The 18,787-nt window shown below is 42.5% G+C and overlaps 1 protein-coding gene across 3 annotated transcripts in view; it reads right to left on the bottom strand.

The window, feature by feature from the left end:
* Positions 1 to 18,516, bottom strand: part of LIFR (LIF receptor subunit alpha) — a 55,332-nt gene extending 36,816 nt beyond the window's left edge. The window contains exons 1-2 of one of the 3 annotated variants that reach the window (XM_031594531.2): positions 18,335 to 18,516; positions 9,359 to 9,465 (exon numbers count right to left, since the gene is read on the bottom strand). The gene's annotated coding sequence lies outside the window, so the exon portion shown is untranslated. Of the gene's footprint in view, positions 1 to 9,358; positions 9,466 to 17,500; positions 17,805 to 17,867; positions 18,209 to 18,334 lie in introns of those variants that run through there. The other 2 variants (XM_090132383.1, XM_090132384.1) reach the window with 2 other exon arrangements.
* Between the last annotated feature and the right edge of the window lie 271 nt (positions 18,517 to 18,787).

The raw sequence follows: 18,787 nt of genomic DNA, 5'->3' as shown, positions 1-18,787 counted from the left end.
TATTTAAAAGACATCTGCATGCAAATTTGTGCCATATCAGCAGCAAAGGCTTTGGTATATAAATTGCCCATATTTAAGATCAGTTGCAAAAATAAAATTCCAAAATAACTTTGTTGAAAGCTATAGCATGTGGAGATGTTCTGACTTCTGCTCAGGGCTCTCTGGTGTGGAACTGGTCCTTGTCCTCGTGGCCAGAAAGAAGTCACTTTAAATCACTTTTTATGCAGATAAATTAAAGGAGGACAAATCAATTCAGATTCTCAATCACTGAAGTCAGAGGATGATGGCCCCTATTTAAAATAAAATTAAGGGTATGCATGCACACGAACTGGGGAAGCAGCCTAAAGCCAACAAACAGATTAATGCTAACTGTGGACTTCTAAAGATGTTGTGAGGCATGCAGCGTACCTACTGGCAGATCAGACAGATTACAGAGGGGCGATGATACTTCCAATTCAACAATATAGGTCTGGGAAAATAACTGTGAACATCTTTCCTTCAAAATCTTGTCAGCTGTAAAGGTTAAGAGTTCTGTCACAAGCTGAGATAACAAGTGGAGCACCTAATGTCTGACAGTGACATGCTGACACATTCCCAACCTCACCAGCCTTAACCGGCAAAGGGGAAAACACAGGATAGCTGCCATCTCTCCTGCCAACTGTGTTTCTTACTGTGTATTTCTGGGTTTAACTGCTTCTGTCTAATATTTTAAAATATAGCCTATTAATTGATTAAATCTTTTTAAATAAAAAGTATTTCTTAGTCAGCTGTAACAGCTTAGTTCCTAAGTATAAGACTTCTTCAAAGTTCTATTAAGAAATTACAAAGGAAAAAAAAAAATGTATTTTTGTGTCTTCTGGTCTCAGAATGCATTTCATTGTCAAGTGCTTAGAAACAGCTTTGAACACAAACAAACAAAAGCGACTGAAAAAAAAAAAAAATCAAAAAGCCTTTTTGGCCTGTCTCCTGCTGGCAGTCTGATATGCCAGTTGCAATGCTGCAGATCTGGTTCAATAATTAATGAATTGAGGATCAGTGGTCACACTTTTCGTACCTATTTTTGTGATCCACATGCAGGTACATAAAAGGAAAGGTTAAAAAGTGAACTTACCCAGAAGGCTCACAGAAAATATAAGTGGAGAGTACTAGATGAGATCATACATAATAAATGTAATCAACGTAATAGATCTGTACATCAGTGAATTATCTCTAGTTATATTTTGTTGGGTTTCTTTCCAAGATTAAAGTTATCATCAAAATAATTTACCAAAAAATAGAACAGTAAATGCTCTCAAGGAAAATGATTACATAGAATAGCACCAAAAAAACTGTAGAGACTAATGTCAGGCTGTATTTCCAGAGGCACTGAATACTCATTATCTCAAATGTATCCAGGCAGAAATGAAGGTGCCAAGATCAAAACCTTATTGCTAGCGGAAAAACTGTTCTGCTTAGCAGGTGGAGAGCACTCATTTTACTTGGCTTTGATTTTTTTTTTCCAGACAAATATATTAATTTAATCTCTAAAGTGAGAGACAATGCTCCGATATCTGTATGCACAGATCAAGTTACACATCCACATCCTACTACCGCCAACAGAATACTTTGAAAAAATTCCCCTATCTAAAATCCATGCCAGAAGTACACATTTCTGGGAAATAAAGCAAACTGCCAGTGCAGCTGACAGTAAAGACAATGAAGACAAAAACAGAGGACGAAGTGGCTTTCATTAAAACAGCTTTGCTGACCCTACAGCCTACAGTCTTTGACTTCTAGAGATAGCTGAGTAATACAAAAAGGAGAAGTAGAATTAATAAGATTTATTTGAGAGGTTTGGGCTATTTTTCAACAGAGTACATTCTTCCATCTCCTTAAAAAAATTCCCAGACTTGAGACAAAAATCTCTCTTTAACAATCTGAATGCAGGCTTTCCCTTTCTGTTTTATAACATGGCAGCATTCCCTGTTATAAAAGATTTGCAGGACATGAATCACTAAAATTGTTTATAAATGAAGGCTGAAGACCATCTGGGAATCTGGCTTTCCCCAGTTCTGAGGAATTAACTTAAGAATTCACTAGCTCTCTTTTGGAAAGCTGATGAAATAATTCAAGTTGCCTATCTGCACCATCGCAGCCTCCTAATCTGCAGCAGAGGAAAAATAAGCTAGGAGCATTAAGATATTACACAATTAATGTGCATGAGAGCACAGGGCCATATAATTTGTCCTTTCAGACATATTTTGTTGTGTTTTGTTTCTGCCAAGCACGAGTGAAAAACTCCCTCCTCATTACTTCCTCTGGCTGCCGAACAGCAGCAGCTTCTCAGACGTGCAGGGAAGCCACTCCAGGATGCTCCTGCTCTGCAGCGTGGAGGAGGATGTCAAGACACAACTCCCCAGCTCAGCTCAATGACCAACACTTTCACAAACTGATTCTGAAAGGTGTTAGTCACCAGCGTCATCTAAAAAGCCAGAGATTTTACAAAGCTTGCTGAATGCAGCCATTTCACCTGGCTCAGAGTCTCAAGGACAACACAGCAGCTGCACTCACTTCTCACTGTTACCAGTTCCTCCTTGCTTCCAATCCCAGTCCTGAACACTACGAAAATACAACCAAAGAAGCTACAGATTGAAAGAGCTGATGGATACTTCAAAGAAGAAAGTCAGTGTGAGAAAGCATCCCCACCTGGCAAGGAGACCAGAGAAAACTCTCGGAAAAGGATTTCCTGATGTGAAGAAGGTTATGCAGGTATTCTGTGTAAGGACACAGATGAGAAAGGGTTGAAGACATTTGATTAAGAAAGCCATGAACAATCCAAAGCTGATTTCAGGAAAGCGTTTAGTATACTTCCTTGATATCACAACACAGACACCTGATGTACAAAACCTGATACCCAGAAGATATGCCTTTAAAAAGAAATGAAAACACACAGGTGAAACAGATGTCAAATGGTTTGATCACAGCAATGGATACAATCTTGAAAAGGATTGGGAGGTACAATGTAAGATTCTTTGTTGAGGAAAAAAAGCTCAAGAACAAACTACATGGCTTATAGGTAGCACTGAGAAGAACATTCCTGCTGGGACAACCAGGCTGGAGAGAGGAAAAGGCAATGATACAGCAGTCAGGCAAAGCAGTGCACTGAAAGGTCAGAATATAGCAAAGAGATGCTGTAGGAATCTACGGTTTATTTTCACCACAACTTAAACAGAACACATTCAATGGTATTTGGGGGATTTTTAAGCTAAGTTTGTATCCTGTACAAACTTCGTTCTCATTGAATTGTTCCTATTGTTCCTGCTTTCAATTAGTTTGTAGGCTAACTCAGGAACTTTTACTCCAGAGTTATCTGCTGTGCCTTGCTCAGCACACACACCAAGACAGGCACCCACCCCACATGTTGCATATGATGCTCCCAACACAGGACTTTCAAAAGAACAAAGACTTCCAAATGAAAATCAGGTGTCTAAATCCTGAGTTTGGAAGAGTCTGTTTGTATCAATTACTACCAAGCATGTGGTTAACTACATGAACATCCATCACTACTAGGAACACAGCACTGCTCTCCAGATGGTGACAAAAGAAAACAAATTCTTCTGAGGAACACAGTGAACCCTAATAATACCAAAAATAGATTAAATGCTTTTGGGATATCTGCAAGCCTGTGCATGATTTATTGCTGTTACATATTAGGAAAATGTTATCATGGATTGAAGCTTACACGCTAAGCCTTATTAGACATCAGAGAAGCGTACTAGAAAGGCCTGGACTGCAGTAGGGTGAAGGCTGACTTCATGCTGCAGCCATTTCCTCGGCAGGGTCTCTGCATCTAGCTGCAGAGTTCCGTAAGGCTTTTAAGTAGTATTTAGAGACCTCACCTCCCATTCTGAGCAAAATGAACCTGGGAAGCATGTTCAAAGTTTATGGCAGGGATAAGAGGACAGCCAAAGCATTATCAGACATGCCTGACTTCCTTAGGAAGTCAGCTCAAATTAACAAGCACAGATTCTTCTTCCACAGAGGTGCAGATGGAAAACACCTAATCATCTGAACAAAGAACAAAGTGGAGGGGTGAAGGTTAAGGAACACTATTAGCCAATGAGAAACTTAGCTTCTAGCTATTGTGCTGTGCTGTAGAAGGAAACTGCTACGAGTCACTTACACACTAGTATTTTAACCCATTCAAAAATTGTCTTGATACTTACTACAACTGGCAAATTAATAATGCAGTAACACGAAGGACTCTACTTTGGTATTTGCGTAAATCTGATATAGCTACACACATTTCCTGATATGCTTGAATTTAGTGACCTCACGGTCACACTTCCTTGAATTCTTGCACTTTACAACACAGCTTGGAATAAGTACACTGGCCAAAAAAAAGTCTAATTAGTTTGCATATGTATAGAACACTCTGTGTATTAACGTTGTATGTTACATTCGTATTAACACGAATGCCTAAGTCTATCCACTATAGCTTTGCAATATTTAATACTGGGACAATGTGTATGAGCAAATATATTCACATTTTTCAACAAATTCATTCAAAAAAACTACTCAAACAGAATTACATAGACAAGATTTTCTTCTTCTCTGAGGCTTGTTGCATTTCAGTGATACATAACTGAAATAAAACACTAATCCACTATTCCAAAGCAAATTTAATTTTTCAGGGCAACATTAGTGTCTGTTTAGTCCTCAGAACAGCACAACTTCAGAGGAAAACTCTGCTCACATTGTCAGCTATGCTTTATTCAATGTGAAGTTCAAGGGCAGGGACGCTGTCACTCACATTTTACGAAGGGGGCTGCAGTGAAAGAATGCTTAGGCAAGTCATGTTGTCCCTGCTGTTTTTCTTCGGCTCATACACCATTATGAACAGCTAAATCTTAAAGAAGTTGACCATATTAATGAAAGATTTCATTTTCCTTAATCTGGCAGTGTTCAGAAACTTATTTTGAACTGTATGACCTTTAATCTTCTTTCCATCACCGGAAAAGCCTATTTAGTTTTATAAGAGAACACTGATAATTATTGAAGCAATTCCAAAAGTGCTTTTTCTAAAAACAGCCGGCAATGACCCAAGGGTTGGAATCCTTCCTTGTTTACAGTGAAACCTGTGGTATTCAAATTATTTTTAAGGTACAATGAACTGAATCCAAAGAAATCTGGTTTCATGTGTAAGAACAGTATACAAATAGATCAAATGCTGAACTGTGGCTTTCGCATTAAATAATACATTGAGAATAACAAGCAACAGTTATGCAATATCCTTTCAGTGTGAATGTACGGAATGAGAGTCACTTACGAGAAAGAAATTGATTTTTTAGTAATCAAGTGAATGAGCGATTCCTGAAACTACAGATCTATATTTTCTGATAAATTCTCTTTGTATTAATTTTTCTCATATCTTTAAAACTCTCGTATTTCCACAGTGAACAGCATGCTATCACTGGGGTGACCGAATGCTTTCCTTTCTTGCCCACTGCACTGTTAACTAAGCTGGCATCCAAGTGCTGCTATTTCCCTTCCCTCCAAAGAAGGAAGACCTACAGTTTATTATGACACTACGAGAATAAGCTTGCCCATGTGTAATTACATTGCAGTTGGCATTTATTTTGAAAGTGTAGTTATTTCACATATTCCTTTAGTTGTTTCTTATTCCCCTCCAGGTTCTCATTTATGCATACCACATGCACAGTCTCCTTTTGTGGCAGCAAAGCATAGGAATTAATCTTAAGTACTCAGAAACACAAACATTGACAGTTGAAAAGCATCAGAGCCAGCCTCCTTCCTAATTAACTTTTGTAGGCCTCAAGAGAGACCACTGCTACACTACGAAAGATAAATACTAACTCCTGCACTTGTGCACACATACACGGCAGCACAGCTACTGGAAATAGAGACTCCCTCTCTCCCACGCACAGGCTGCTCACTCTTTCACAGTACTGACATTCTTAACTCTGTTCCTGGTCACAGCCATCACTGGAGCCATGCACCCAGGGGACACACTGGCATATCAAACCCATCTGTCTGAAGCTATGCTGCTCCCCTTAGTCTTCTCTACTCCTCTCACAAAAGTCTCCAGGTGTTTGGCAACGACTTACGGTCCACTCATGGTTGCAGCTGGCAACCCAGAACACCAAAATAAACCAACTCATTAACATTATCCTTTCTACCCCTCTAGAAACCTTTCACACCCTGAAAATAGACACATTGCCAGCTATCTAGTTTTATTACACCGTTCCACGTCACCCTCAGCTCTACAAGCATGTGTTGCTTCCTTAACTGAACTCTACCTGAAATCACTGGCCTGCAACACCAAAGGAACAAGATTCTGTGGTTTACATTTAAATTAATATATGATTTTCCATATCAAATAATTTAGGATAAATATTCAGTTTACACAGAACATTGCTAAATAGAAACATATACAGAGTTCAAGTTTTGTTTTCCATTTTTGTAGGATGACTTTAAATCTGATTCAAACATTGACTGACATGTCTCAGTTCATGAGAGTGAAAAAGATGCTAAAAAAACTCCTAAATTTTGTTTTAAACACTCCAAATGAGAAGCTCACATCTTACCTGTTGACTGAATTCATCGAACTTATAAAGTTTTTTGATTTTGCATGATAAACATAAACTAACAGGTCCTCAGCTGTTTCATGGAGCGTTTCAGAAAGGAATGAGCTGTGGTAAAGTACTATGTAAGGGGATCAAATAGTTGATCAAACTCTGCAGCACTGAAATACACAGCCAAAGACACAAAGCATTAAAATCTCAGCATTTTAAAATAATAGTTACAATGGCTAGGACTCATATGTATCATTTTTATCTGTGAAGAATAGAGCAGCGCTTTCTGACATTCCTTTTAGTATTTAGCAAAAGCAGTGAATTGAATCCCTGACAATAACCCACCAACAAGTGCTGAGACAGCAGTGTCTGTAAGGCTAATGATGCTGCACCTAATTTAAAAATGAAAGTAGCTCAAAGAAAATTGAGCCTGCTACTAATGGGACACAGCGAGTCAGTTCCACAAGTTTCTCCTGACCCGATTCAGGCTAGAATAAGAAAAATCATAAATTTTCAGTCATGACCGCACGTCATTTCACATCTTCACATATTTTCACATGACCATCTCTGTAACAACTGTAATCTAGATCTGTCTTTTGTCCTTCAACCCGCCCTTGAAAACAAGGTTATTCTAGTGAACATCTTCTGTTGTTGTTGTTGTATCTTCTCAAGGGTGAGCATAAAAACAGGCTATAGAGAGGGAAAATAACCTTGGTTTTGCGCACACAAATCATTCCAATTTTGCTGTCTTTGTTTAACAGGGTTCTTCCTTCCTGCTATTATTAGTAAATCTCACGGTTTACATCTCTTAGCATTAAGCTGGCAGATGATGTACAAAGGAAAGAGAATTTCTTACTTATTAGATTCTGTCTCCCAGAATCCTACAAACGTTCATGTTGGCATGAAAAAATCCCTTCCTGTGGAATGCTCTTCATCCCATTTTTCATGCACTGTTGCTGATACATTTAACTTTTTTGTTTTGCGATTCAGCAATGAAGCAGCTATTGTTCCTAAACTGCTGAGCAAGTCCAACTGTGGGAACAAGAGGAGTGCGACTGCTCTCAGTCGTCTTGCTGGTGGCTACAAAGAGAAGTGTCAGCACAAGGGGTGGAGAAGACAGGAGGCAAGATGAAACCTAACTCTGTAAAGAGGAGTTAATGGGACCATTAATATTTCATTGAAGTTATAAGAAACACTTATTCTGCTTCAGTGTATTTTTACTCCTATTCTACACTTCTATTTCTTGGGAAAACTTCTGCTCCTTGTGCATTTAATAAGATATATCATACATGACTCACGAAGCCAAGCCTGTTCTTAAACCCTTACCTGTCTAAATCCAGAGAGCTGCAAAACATCTAACGTAAACTTCATGGTGTGAAACACTGACATATTACTTTTGTTTTCCCTTTTTGCAAAACCTTCTAAAAAACTTGTGCCAATCTCACCAGAACCTACAGCCATTGGAAGTTATGAGAACCCACTTATCATTTGGAAACACCACCAACTCAAACACCTTTGGAAAGTACTCTGCTCTTCCCAGGTCTGCAGTCTATATCATGCAACTATATTCTGCAACTATATTCTGCAACTATATCCTGGGCTGCACTAAAAAAAGGGTGGCTAGCAGGGAGAGGGAGGTCATTGTCCCCCTCTACTCAGCTCTTGTAAGGCCCCATCTGCACTACTGCGTCCAGGCCTGGGGCCCCCAGTACAGGAAGGAGGTGGAGCTCTTGGATCGGGTCCAGAGGAAGGCCAGTAAGATGATCAGAGGGCTGGAGCACCTCTCCTATGAGGAAAGGTTGAGGGAACTGGGATTATTTAGCTTGGAGAAGAGAAGGCTCCATGCAGACCTCATTGTGGCTTTCCAGTACTCAAAGGGAGCGTATAAACAGGGGGGGGAATGGCTGTTTACGGGGTTGAACAGTGATAGGATAAGGGGAATGGTTTTAAACGGAGAAAGGGAAGGTTTAGGTTAGATATTAGGAGGAAGTTTTTCACACAGAGGGTGGTGAGGCACTGGAACAGGTTGCCCAAGGAGGCTGTGGATGCCCCATTCCTGGAGGCATTCAAGGCCAGGCTGGATGTGGCTCTGGGCAGCCTGGTCTGCTGGTTGATGACCATGCACATAGCAGGGGGCTTGAAACTAGTTAATCATTGTGGTCCTTTTCAACCCAGGGCATTCTACGATTCTATGATTTTATCATACTAAGGGCCTGTAAACTGTATCTTCCAAGTATTACATTTGCAAAATGTATTTAAGCGACAATGCATACAGCACAGGAGCATAAATATTTCACTTTAGAATATACATACAAAAAGTCTTCATGAGCTACAGCAGAAGGGATTGAAAAGATCAAATATGCATGCACATTCCAGAAATGTACAAGTATCCTTTTTTTTCCAGTTAAAAAAAAAAAACAAAAACAATCCAACAATCAGCTTTCATTATAAATAGTAAAATTTGGTGCACTTTACCTCAAAAGAAAAGATGAACAGGAGATGATTGTTAGCAATACTTGTTAAACATCTTTTAAAGTAAACAGTTCTTCCTATCTCTGGGCTTAGACTGCAGAACCTTCTTCACAAGTCCCACAAACCAAACAGCGAAATGCCATCAGAGATCACTTGTGCCCTCTGAAATGAAGGTATTTCAAAGCCATACAGTGCTGTACAAATAAGTGCTGATTTACGTGAGAAAATAATCTCAGTAACCACATATGTACGCATTTTGCTCCTGACTATGACTAATCTGACCTTAGGAATAAAGCTATGCATACACTTACATTTGCACTGCTGGCAGGAGCTCAGATGCAGGAGCCTTTGATGGACTCAGTCCTCACTCTTCAGTGCAGCAGAGTTGAGCGCTAAAGCGGGCAGCCACAGTAGGTACCTGGAGTTAAGAGATTCATATATAATCAGTGGGGAAGATGCTGTGCAAGAGGTTCCATCAGAAAAGATCCTCAATTATACGTACACCTTCTGTGCTTACATGTGTAGTGAGAAAAGTTAACACTGCTCAGAGCTCATTAATGACCTAATTCTGCAGGCAGCTATTGTAACACTGAGGGCTGGCTCATATTATTGTCTGCAATAATCACAGCCCAAACTCATCTCCAACCCAGAGATACCTACTGATTGGCCAAAAAGCATACTGCAGGGCAAAAGGGCGAAACAAAAGAACACAGTATTTTCAAGGATATGTACTTCAAACACTAACACTACCTGCACTGCTTATTAGTTGAAACATGGATAAGTTATTGGAAAATATTCCGTTTTCAGAGTATGAGTTTTACCATCACCCAAATATACGTTAAAAGTCACTGAAAAAAATGTCCTCACAACTCAGTCTGTATGGATGAGGCTACCTTATAAAACTCAAGCAAACACTGCAAGGGAAGTACTAAACATTCAATGGAAATGGTCTAATCCAGTACTGACAGTTTACATGCAGAATGAAAAAGTCTGGGAGATAATCCATTGCTGCAAAGCCTGAAATAACACAGCTATTGAGTTTAACAATGTTACTTGATCACAGTTCCCAATTACATACAAAGAAGAAAGTTTTAAACATAGCCTGTGAAATATGAGATACAAAAGACAATGCCTTGTTGCAGACCATCACTTAAAAGTGTTGTTTTGTTGTTTTTTGTTGGTTTTTTGTTGTTGTTGTTGTTTTTTAAATGAAGTAAATTGGCATTTGTGGGAGTACAAGAAAAACAGTTCAGAGCAGCAGCTGTGGAGCAAGATAAGCAACATGAGAACCAAGGACACCTCTAGAAGAAGAAAGAACGTGTCACGACTCTGACTGGATAAGCGCCTGCATGGATGGTTGAAGAGTGTAGAATGCTCTGTTGACATGTAGAGGTGGATGGGAAAGCTAGAAAGCTTGTGAAGATATATAAGTGATGTGAGAACTTGTAATAAACGATTTGGGTCATTTACATCTGAGTCCATGCATCAGACACTGCAGGCATTGGCAAGGCTTTCCAAGGACTGGATGAACTGCTTGAAATCTTAAGACCAGATGCATTCCTGAAAATAATTCTAAATATGGTCTTAGCACAAATATTTCAAAATTTAAGTCTCAGGTTTATATTACACTAACGTGAGCCCAGATTAACATAAAAATCCCACAGATCTTGTAACTGTTTTAATACTGAAGGAAGACAATACACAGTGGACAAAGTACCAATTTTGAGGTAATATTTAAAATAACAGTCACACAGTAAGTTGCTGGATTTACATCCACACCAATTCCATCATTTGAAACGCGTAGCAAGACTAGACCAAAAATATCTTCTTTTGAAAAATTCCTAGCATTTTGGAGAAGAAACCGGCCAATCACATTCAGTTTGGAGGGGAAGGCCGTTCTATATTGGGAACTGTGACAATGCTATTCTAGCAGATGAATTATGAGTTACGTGCCTGGAGACCTCTGTACTAAAGACTTCTCATGGCTATGACCTTTGCTGGAGTACGGAGCAGGGGAAGGAGGGGAAAAGGAAGAGGAACAGGTTGACTCTAGGGAACAGATATTATTATCCTCATTACCAGCAGAAACCCTTACAGAAGTAAAAGAAGCGTGCAATAAGTACATGCAACTCACACACACAGTACTCCGATGCTTGTTACAGCTATCTCAAGACAACACTGAAGTTGTCTCTTTCTCAGAACTCCTCCTAGGATTAAGCATTAAAAGCTTATCTTCTTAGTCTTAGCTCAACAGTAGCTGTAAAATCATGGAGGTCAAATCTCTCTTTTGCCGCAGATGATGAACCTGATTCAAAACATAAAACGCTGTGAAAATTAGCTGCAGTTCAAACACATGTAACTTATATTCACCTTTGGGCTTCAGAGCCCACAGAAGCCCAATGTGTAAAACTGACCATTGTCATTTTCTTCTGAAGTTCACTTGATTTAAGCAGCTTTTTTCCCTGCAGTACTATTAAAATCAATTATTTGAGAAAGACATTTTGTAGCTCTATCCTTACTGATTTTATAGTTAGGATAGGCCATTAGATCACCTGTTTCAAGAGAGGCAAATCCACAGTCAGTCATCCGAACAGGGTTAAGTCCCAAGGCAAGTGGCAGAGATGCCTTGGCACAAGTACTCCTGGGTGACAGCACAAGCCCTGATCTGAGAGAAAGGAGGGGTCCCAGAATAAGAGAAATATTGCCAGACAGCCCCAGAAGGCAGCTGCCTGCCCAAGCCAGGCCCACACTGAGCAGAGCCATGCCTCCTCTCCTGCTTGTCCAAATCTGCCAGTCCTCTGGGCTCTCCAAGACACATGCAATTGTAGAAGCACTCCCAAATGTCCAAGTAATATGAAATGCAACTTCACAGAAACCATCAAAACCAGCTGCTCAAAGTGCTCCCATAAAGAGCTTATTACACCGTTAAGCAAATTCCATAATAATAACAAAATAACATGAGCATAAGAAACTTTCCCACATACTTTTCAGATAGCATTTATTATCTAGAGTACAAACACACTGCTGCACATAAATTCCATGATTCTGCACTACAAACCAGGCCACTTCGGCATGAAGTTAAAATGCTTCAGTCAATGCTATCAAAGCTACTATCAGTGCACCTGAAGCCCCACAGTAATGCTCTAATCAAGTATACTGTACCAGTGAAAATTTTTGGCTGGCCTGGAAGATGCTGGAGCATAAAAACAACCCAAAGTCCACCTTCGGCTATTGAAGACTTCAGGTGGCTGAGGCTGGCCAATATGCTGCACTTTCTGGTTTTGAAGAATGATTTCCCTCAGTTCCTAGGTTTACCGAAGAGAAAAGATTCTGCTCACAGACACATGTGGCCCAAGAGGGGGAAATCGTCCTGCTACCCCCACACCAAGCTGGCAACACAGACTGTTCATGCTCTGCTTTTTGGCATGGTAAGAAGTGAGGCAGAGGAGCAGGGAGTTGCTACCGTGCCATTCTTGTTTCCAGGACATGTGCTTTTATAACTTGTGCTCCCTGAGGTAAAAGGCATAATTTGGACTCCACTGCTGACAACTCAGCAGTTCTCTGCCTATGGGATAAACGAAGGCTGCTTCTGTTGTAGCAACAGTCTTTGTCATCGCTCCAGTGCCAGCTACAGACAGTGCATGGAAAGCAGGGGAGACATATGCCCTTCAAAACTTTACACCCTGACCAGCATTCATACCAATGGGTTAGGAGCTATATTTAGTTGAAGCATTTTCTCCTTGCAGTGAAATCCACTGCTAGGAGTGACTCGCGAGTGCACTAGAGAAAGGCAGGCAGCAGTAAAGGGGCAAAAGACCCTGCTACAAGCTCCTGGCTCTTGTAAGAAGGGCAAGGACTTTGCAGTCACACACCTGGAGGGCTCCCATTGCCTGTAAATAGAGGAATTACACACTCACCAAAGCAGGGAGGACAGCAATGATCAGCAATAGCCTGGTGGTTACTACACAAAGCCTTATCCAGAGTTTGAACCTGCTAGGTATCCTAATTCTACTTAATATCTGTTGGCCCATAATTCATTAAGCAAAGTAGACAAGGAGCAGGGGAACTTTTGTTTGTGGGTGGCTGGTATTTGAGCTGTCCCCTACCCCACAAAGGTAGGTAAGAAAGTAGCTCTAGCCATCTAGGAATTTACATAGCCCTCACCACCACAGTAATGAGTCTGGAAGAAATCCAGAAGATTCTGGAAGAAATCCCTGGAGATATTTAAGCACATATAAAATCAGAATTTGTGATGCACAGACCTAGAACATGCTCCAAAATCCCATTTAGCCGCAGCTAAATACTAATGGGAAAAAAAAAAAAAAAAAGGAGAGGGAAAAAGGAGAGGGAAAAAGGAGAGGGAAAAAGGAGAGGGAAAAAGGAGAGGGAAAAAGGAGAGGGAAAAAGGAGAGGGAAAAAGGAGAGGGAAAAAGGAGAGGGAAAAAGGAGAGGGAAAAAGGAGAGGGAAAAAGGAGAGGGAAAAAGGAGAGGGAAAAAGGAGAGGGAAAAAGGAGAGGGAAAAAGGAGAGGGAAAAAGGAGAGGGAAAAAGGAGAGGGAAAAAGGAGAGGGAAAAAGGAGAGGGAAAAAGGAGAGGGAAAAAGGAGAGGGAAAAAGGAGAGGGAAAAAGGAGAGGGAAAAAGGAGAGGGAAAAAGGAGAGGGAAAAAGGAGAGGGAAAAAGGAGAGGGAAAAAGGAGAGGGAAAAAGGAGAGGGAAAAAGGAGAGGGAAAAAGGAGAGGGAAAAAGGAGAGGGAAAAAGGAGAGGGAAAAAGGAGAGGGAAAAAGGAGAGGGAAAAAGGAGAGGGAAAAAGGAGAGGGAAAAAGGAGAGGGAAAAAGGAGAGGGAAAAAGGAGAGGGAAAAAGGAGAGGGAAAAAGGAGAGGGAAAAAGGAGAGGGAAAAAGGAGAGGGAAAAAGGAGAAGATAGATGATAAATTATGTAAGCATCAACATGTACATATGCAGATATCTCAAGTTTGATAAGACCACAACACCTGCCTAACACTTCTATGCTCAAAATTCACAAGGCATTTATTTTTTCACCTAAGCCAGCCAATAAAATGTTCACAGAACATCAGAGGTCACATACAGCCATCCAGCATGAGGTTCCCCAAAAAAGTAGTCAAGAAAAGAAAGCTAAAGCAGTGCTCCACTTGCTGGGGTGGCCCAGTGAGTACAGAACATGCTGGGGACCACGAGATTAAGAGACAAACCAGGATGGAGACTTCCCCATTCTTTCTGTAGATGGCATTTCTCTTCATGGCTTCAATAAAGACTGACTCAGAGCAGAACTCTGTGTCCTTGTGAGGGAGACTGGAGGACTGTGTGCTCCAAGCCCTGCTCCCACGGATTACTCGTATCTTTTATATTAAGCTGCTTAGTAGTTTAATATAAAGCTACAATGGAGTAATGTACATGAACTGGCCTTTGGGCATAATCTCCCTCATGCCATATCTAGAAGAAAGTAGTTTATTTTTCTTATTTTTTAGATAGAAATTAGATGCCTAACAGTCAAAAAGGATTTGTAACACAATATCAGGAGAAAAGCCACACTGAAACACAAAACCACTGCAGGTAAATCTAGTCAGTTCTGTTAACAGCAGTGAAACTGATTTCCGCACCTGTTTTCCACATCTCAGCAGGCATGGATTGATGTCTAACCCAGAGTAATGCATACTGTCTTTACTTAAGCAAATATCTTTACATCTCCTTCATCAAGTCTTCCTTGAACTGCTAAATAACATCCCTCCACTTAAGTCAACTCTGTATTTCAACATCAGTTTCAACATAAGATCTCAGTATTTCTGTTAAAACCATGTCCTATCTGTATTATTAAAAATGAAGCAAAACCAATCCCATAGAGCTTCCTGATTTCCATTTGCATTTTCCCTGAGAGCTGCCATTCGCAGAATCATGGAATTGCAGGGGTTGGAAGAGACTTCAAGAGATCATTGACTCCAACCCCCTTGCTAAAGCAGGTACCTCACAAAAAATCACACAAAGCTAGGTCTTGAATATCTCCATAAAAGGACACTCCACAACTCTCTGGGCAGCTTCCCAGTGCTGCACCACCCTTACCAATACAGAAGTTCTTTTGCACATTAGTACAGAGCTTTCTATGTTCAGGTTTTAGCCCGTTGCTCCTTGTCCTATCACTATGTGCCACCATGAGCCTGGCCTCATCCATTTGCCTCTCACCTCTCTTCTGATATTTATAAACATTAACCAGATCCCCTCTCCATCTTCTTCTCCCCAGACTGAACAGGCCCAGGTTACCCAGTCTTTCCTCCTAAGGGAGACGCTCCAGGCCCTCTATCACCTTCGTGGCCATCCATTGGACTACTTCTAAGAGATCCCTGTCTTTTTAATTCAACAGCTCCAGTAAGCTCATTACAAGATAATCTGACTTTCAAAAACGTGCAAGATTTTTGTTTTCGTTTAGCAAATGTATGAACATTCCTTGGGTTACACAGCAGTATGGTAGAATTTAGCATGCTCTGCTTTCCTCTGAGCACTAACACATAGAATAACTGGCAAAAACCTCATTCACTTGGTCGCATCATCTACTGAGTCATTAGCAGAAAAACATAATCCATCTGCATCATCCTTATGATGCGCTGCACTCTGCAAGATAGAGTCAGAATCTATAAAAATCTCCACTGCTTAAGACCGCCAGACATATTTTACTTGAGGTATTTAATTTTTCAGGTATAATTCTTACCAGCATATATCAACCCTTCTGCTTAAATACATCAGCTCTCATGGCACAAAACTTGCTTTCAGCCACCCACCAGATCAAACAATTCATGCTCTAACAGAGCTGCTTCTTATCAATAGTACAGACTGTGCTACAGCATTACACATAAAGATGTATAAATGAAACCAGATCTATTATGTTTACTAAAGTTCTAAGAGTAAGCCTGGGATGCGTATGATGATGAAACAGACCTGACTTCGTAACAATAGATGGCAATTTATCTAGCATGTGAAAACTAAAGCCGTGAGCTGTGAGCTCAGTGCTAAAGTTGCAGGAGCAGCTTTTCCACCTGTGAAAATAAGTTTTTCTTTCTTGGAGAGCATCTCCACCCATATGGCTGCTCCTGCCCTTTCCACAGTATCTGGCAAGTCTACAGGCATGCCCTCACCTAAAGGTTACATCTCTCCCTTTCCTCAGCACACCCTTAAAAGGATTCTGCACAATCTGACTCCCCCGATAGTGCTTGCCTTCAGCTCCTCTAAGTGACTGAAAAGGTATGTTTGGACAGTGCACAATGGAAACTCTTATCACTTAATAACACTGATAAAAGTTGCAATAGGTGAAACAGTGATAAGATGAAAGGATGTGAAGACTGAGTAAACAGAAAGAAAAACCAAACAAATCGGGTCTTCTACTATCTGAAAGCGATACTCTAAAGCAGCTCCAAGGCAGTGATCTTTAAGCTCTTGATTTGTGGACGTCTCCATCATCCTTTGGCTTAGATACGCATCCCTGCAGACCTGCAGCCTGCTGACGCTAAGCTGTCCTCTGCAGCCTCAGCAGACCTCTCAGCAGAGACCTGCAGACGCCTGCCCAGCTAACAGCTGGCAGCCGCCTCTCAGCAGCAGCAACCGGCGGCAGCACGGCACTGCTCACTCTGCACTTCTCCCTGCATTTGCTTCTGCCTTTCCCACATCCTAATCCTTCCTTCATCAAACATTATTTTTGTTTTATTTTTGAATCACTGGGGCCCAATCCAGGATTGCTCGCTGTCCTTTATCACCAAAAACAAACGGAATTCAGTGCTTATCTTTATCACCAGAACCATATAACATACAATGGTTGAGAAGCTGAGAACAAGACTTCTTGCAAATTGACAAGTTTATGCATTTTTCCCCACAGGATGCACAAAGCTGTATTAATAAAACATATGTGCACCAAAAGAACAACAACATGAAACAACACAGTTCCCTTGGAGAGGGAATGTGGCACGACGTAGACCCTCATCTTCCACACAGATGACAGACCTGCCAAAACTGATTAGGGTGCAAGCTACATGCTGAAGGTTTAAGAAGAGTTTAAAGACAATAATGAAAAAAGGCAGAAAAGACTTTCAGATGTTATGTCAAAGAAACAAGCCACATCGCCTTGCTTAAGTAACAGCCAAACTTCACATACAGAAGAAAGCTACCCATTCCCTGTGTGATGCGATGTTAAATTCCTAGAGGAATTTAACACAACATGGTCAACTTGGTTGTGGAAAATGAGAATCTGACTGTTTTTGCAACAGAAATTTTAAGCATGAAATGTTTGGATTAGAGAATCAAAAGGAGAGCTCCTACACATCAGCACAAAGCTGAGGTCCCCCAGATACAAGGGGATTTCAATACTCATCTGAAGCCCGATTCTCATTTACAGCAAAGTCCCCTGGCATTTACAATTAGGAAACAGAAAAGCCACATCCATCGCTAATTCTTACCGGCACAGCACCCAGCACAACATGCCCCGCTCACACTAAGTTGTAACAGGGAATGACGTTTCTTCCAGAACCGCCTTAGAGGCTTAAGGTGATCTTTTTTTAAGCACGCTCTCTAAAGGCACCATAAATTCAATCCCTTAAAATAGAGGCGGTGAGCTGACGCTGCCGTGCCACTGCCGGCGTGCGAGGTGCGTCCGGATGCTCCTGGCCGCAGAAAGGGCTCTGCATTCCCCTCCCAAGGTCCCTTTTATTTTCTTTTCCTTTCTTTTCTTTTTTTTTTTTTTTAAATTATTGGATAGATGCTACTTTAAAAATAATAAGTAATGATAAATAAAAACGCACGCAAAAAAGAGGCGTAAATATTTACCCGCTGCCCGGTCCTTGAACCCACCAACTTGCCGGCCAGCAGAATGAGCTGTTGACACAACACAGCCTCTATATAACCGCCGGCTCCGGCCAGCGGCTGCCTTCCCTGCCGCTCTCCCCCAGGGGAGCCCACGCCCGCCGCGCCCCCCGCCCCGCCGCCACCTGTCCCCGGCCCGAGCGCCGGCCAACGCGGGAGACGCGGCCCTGCGAGGCGCCGCCGGCACAGCGGGAGCTCCGTGCCCCTCCGCGCGGAGGCACCGCGGGAAGGCAGCGCAGCAAGGAGCTCACCACCCCCGCCGCCCCGCTTCGCCCCGCGCCGGGCCCCCCCCGCCGCCATTCGCCCCACCTCGAGGCGGGTGTAGGGACGAGGGGGGCGCTTCCCGGCGCGGCCCCCTCCCAGGTGCGAGCGCAGCCCCCAGCGCGGAGGCGCCGCCGGCGAAAGCCGCCCGGCGCGGGCTCGGCACTCACCCGCCGCCGCCTCGCCCTGCCCTGCGGCGGCCTCATGCCGCGGGGGTGTGCGCGGTGCCCGCGGCGCGATCCCGGGCGGCCCAGCTCCGGCGGGCAGCAGTGCGCAGCGCCGACAGGAAGGAGGGATGGAGCAGGCAGGGAGAGGGAGGGAGGGAGGGATGGAGGAGAGGGCCTGGCGGGCTGCCTGCGGGAGGAGCCTGCGCCGCGCATCGCCCGGCGGCGCGGCTGCCCAGGCGGGAGGCAGCACCCGCGGGCCTGCCCTCGGGGCGCGGCTGTTCGCGGCACCTGGCGCCCCCGGGCTGCGCTTGGGCGGCGCTGCCTGTGGCGCTCAAGGCTGGGGTTGCGCTCGTGTTCAGACGGAGGAGCGGTGGTTATGGTTTTTTAGGGCTGAGGATTTCAGTTTCTCCTTGGTCATACTGGGCGACTTAGCGTCAGGGCTTGGTCAGCGAGCAG

The sequence above is a fragment of the Phasianus colchicus genome, chromosome Z (assembly GCF_987193195.1).
Source record: "Phasianus colchicus chromosome Z, bPhaCol1.hap1.1, whole genome shotgun sequence".
NCBI lineage: Eukaryota > Metazoa > Chordata > Aves > Galliformes > Phasianidae > Phasianus > Phasianus colchicus.
This window is presented reverse-complemented; position numbering and strand designations above follow the sequence as displayed.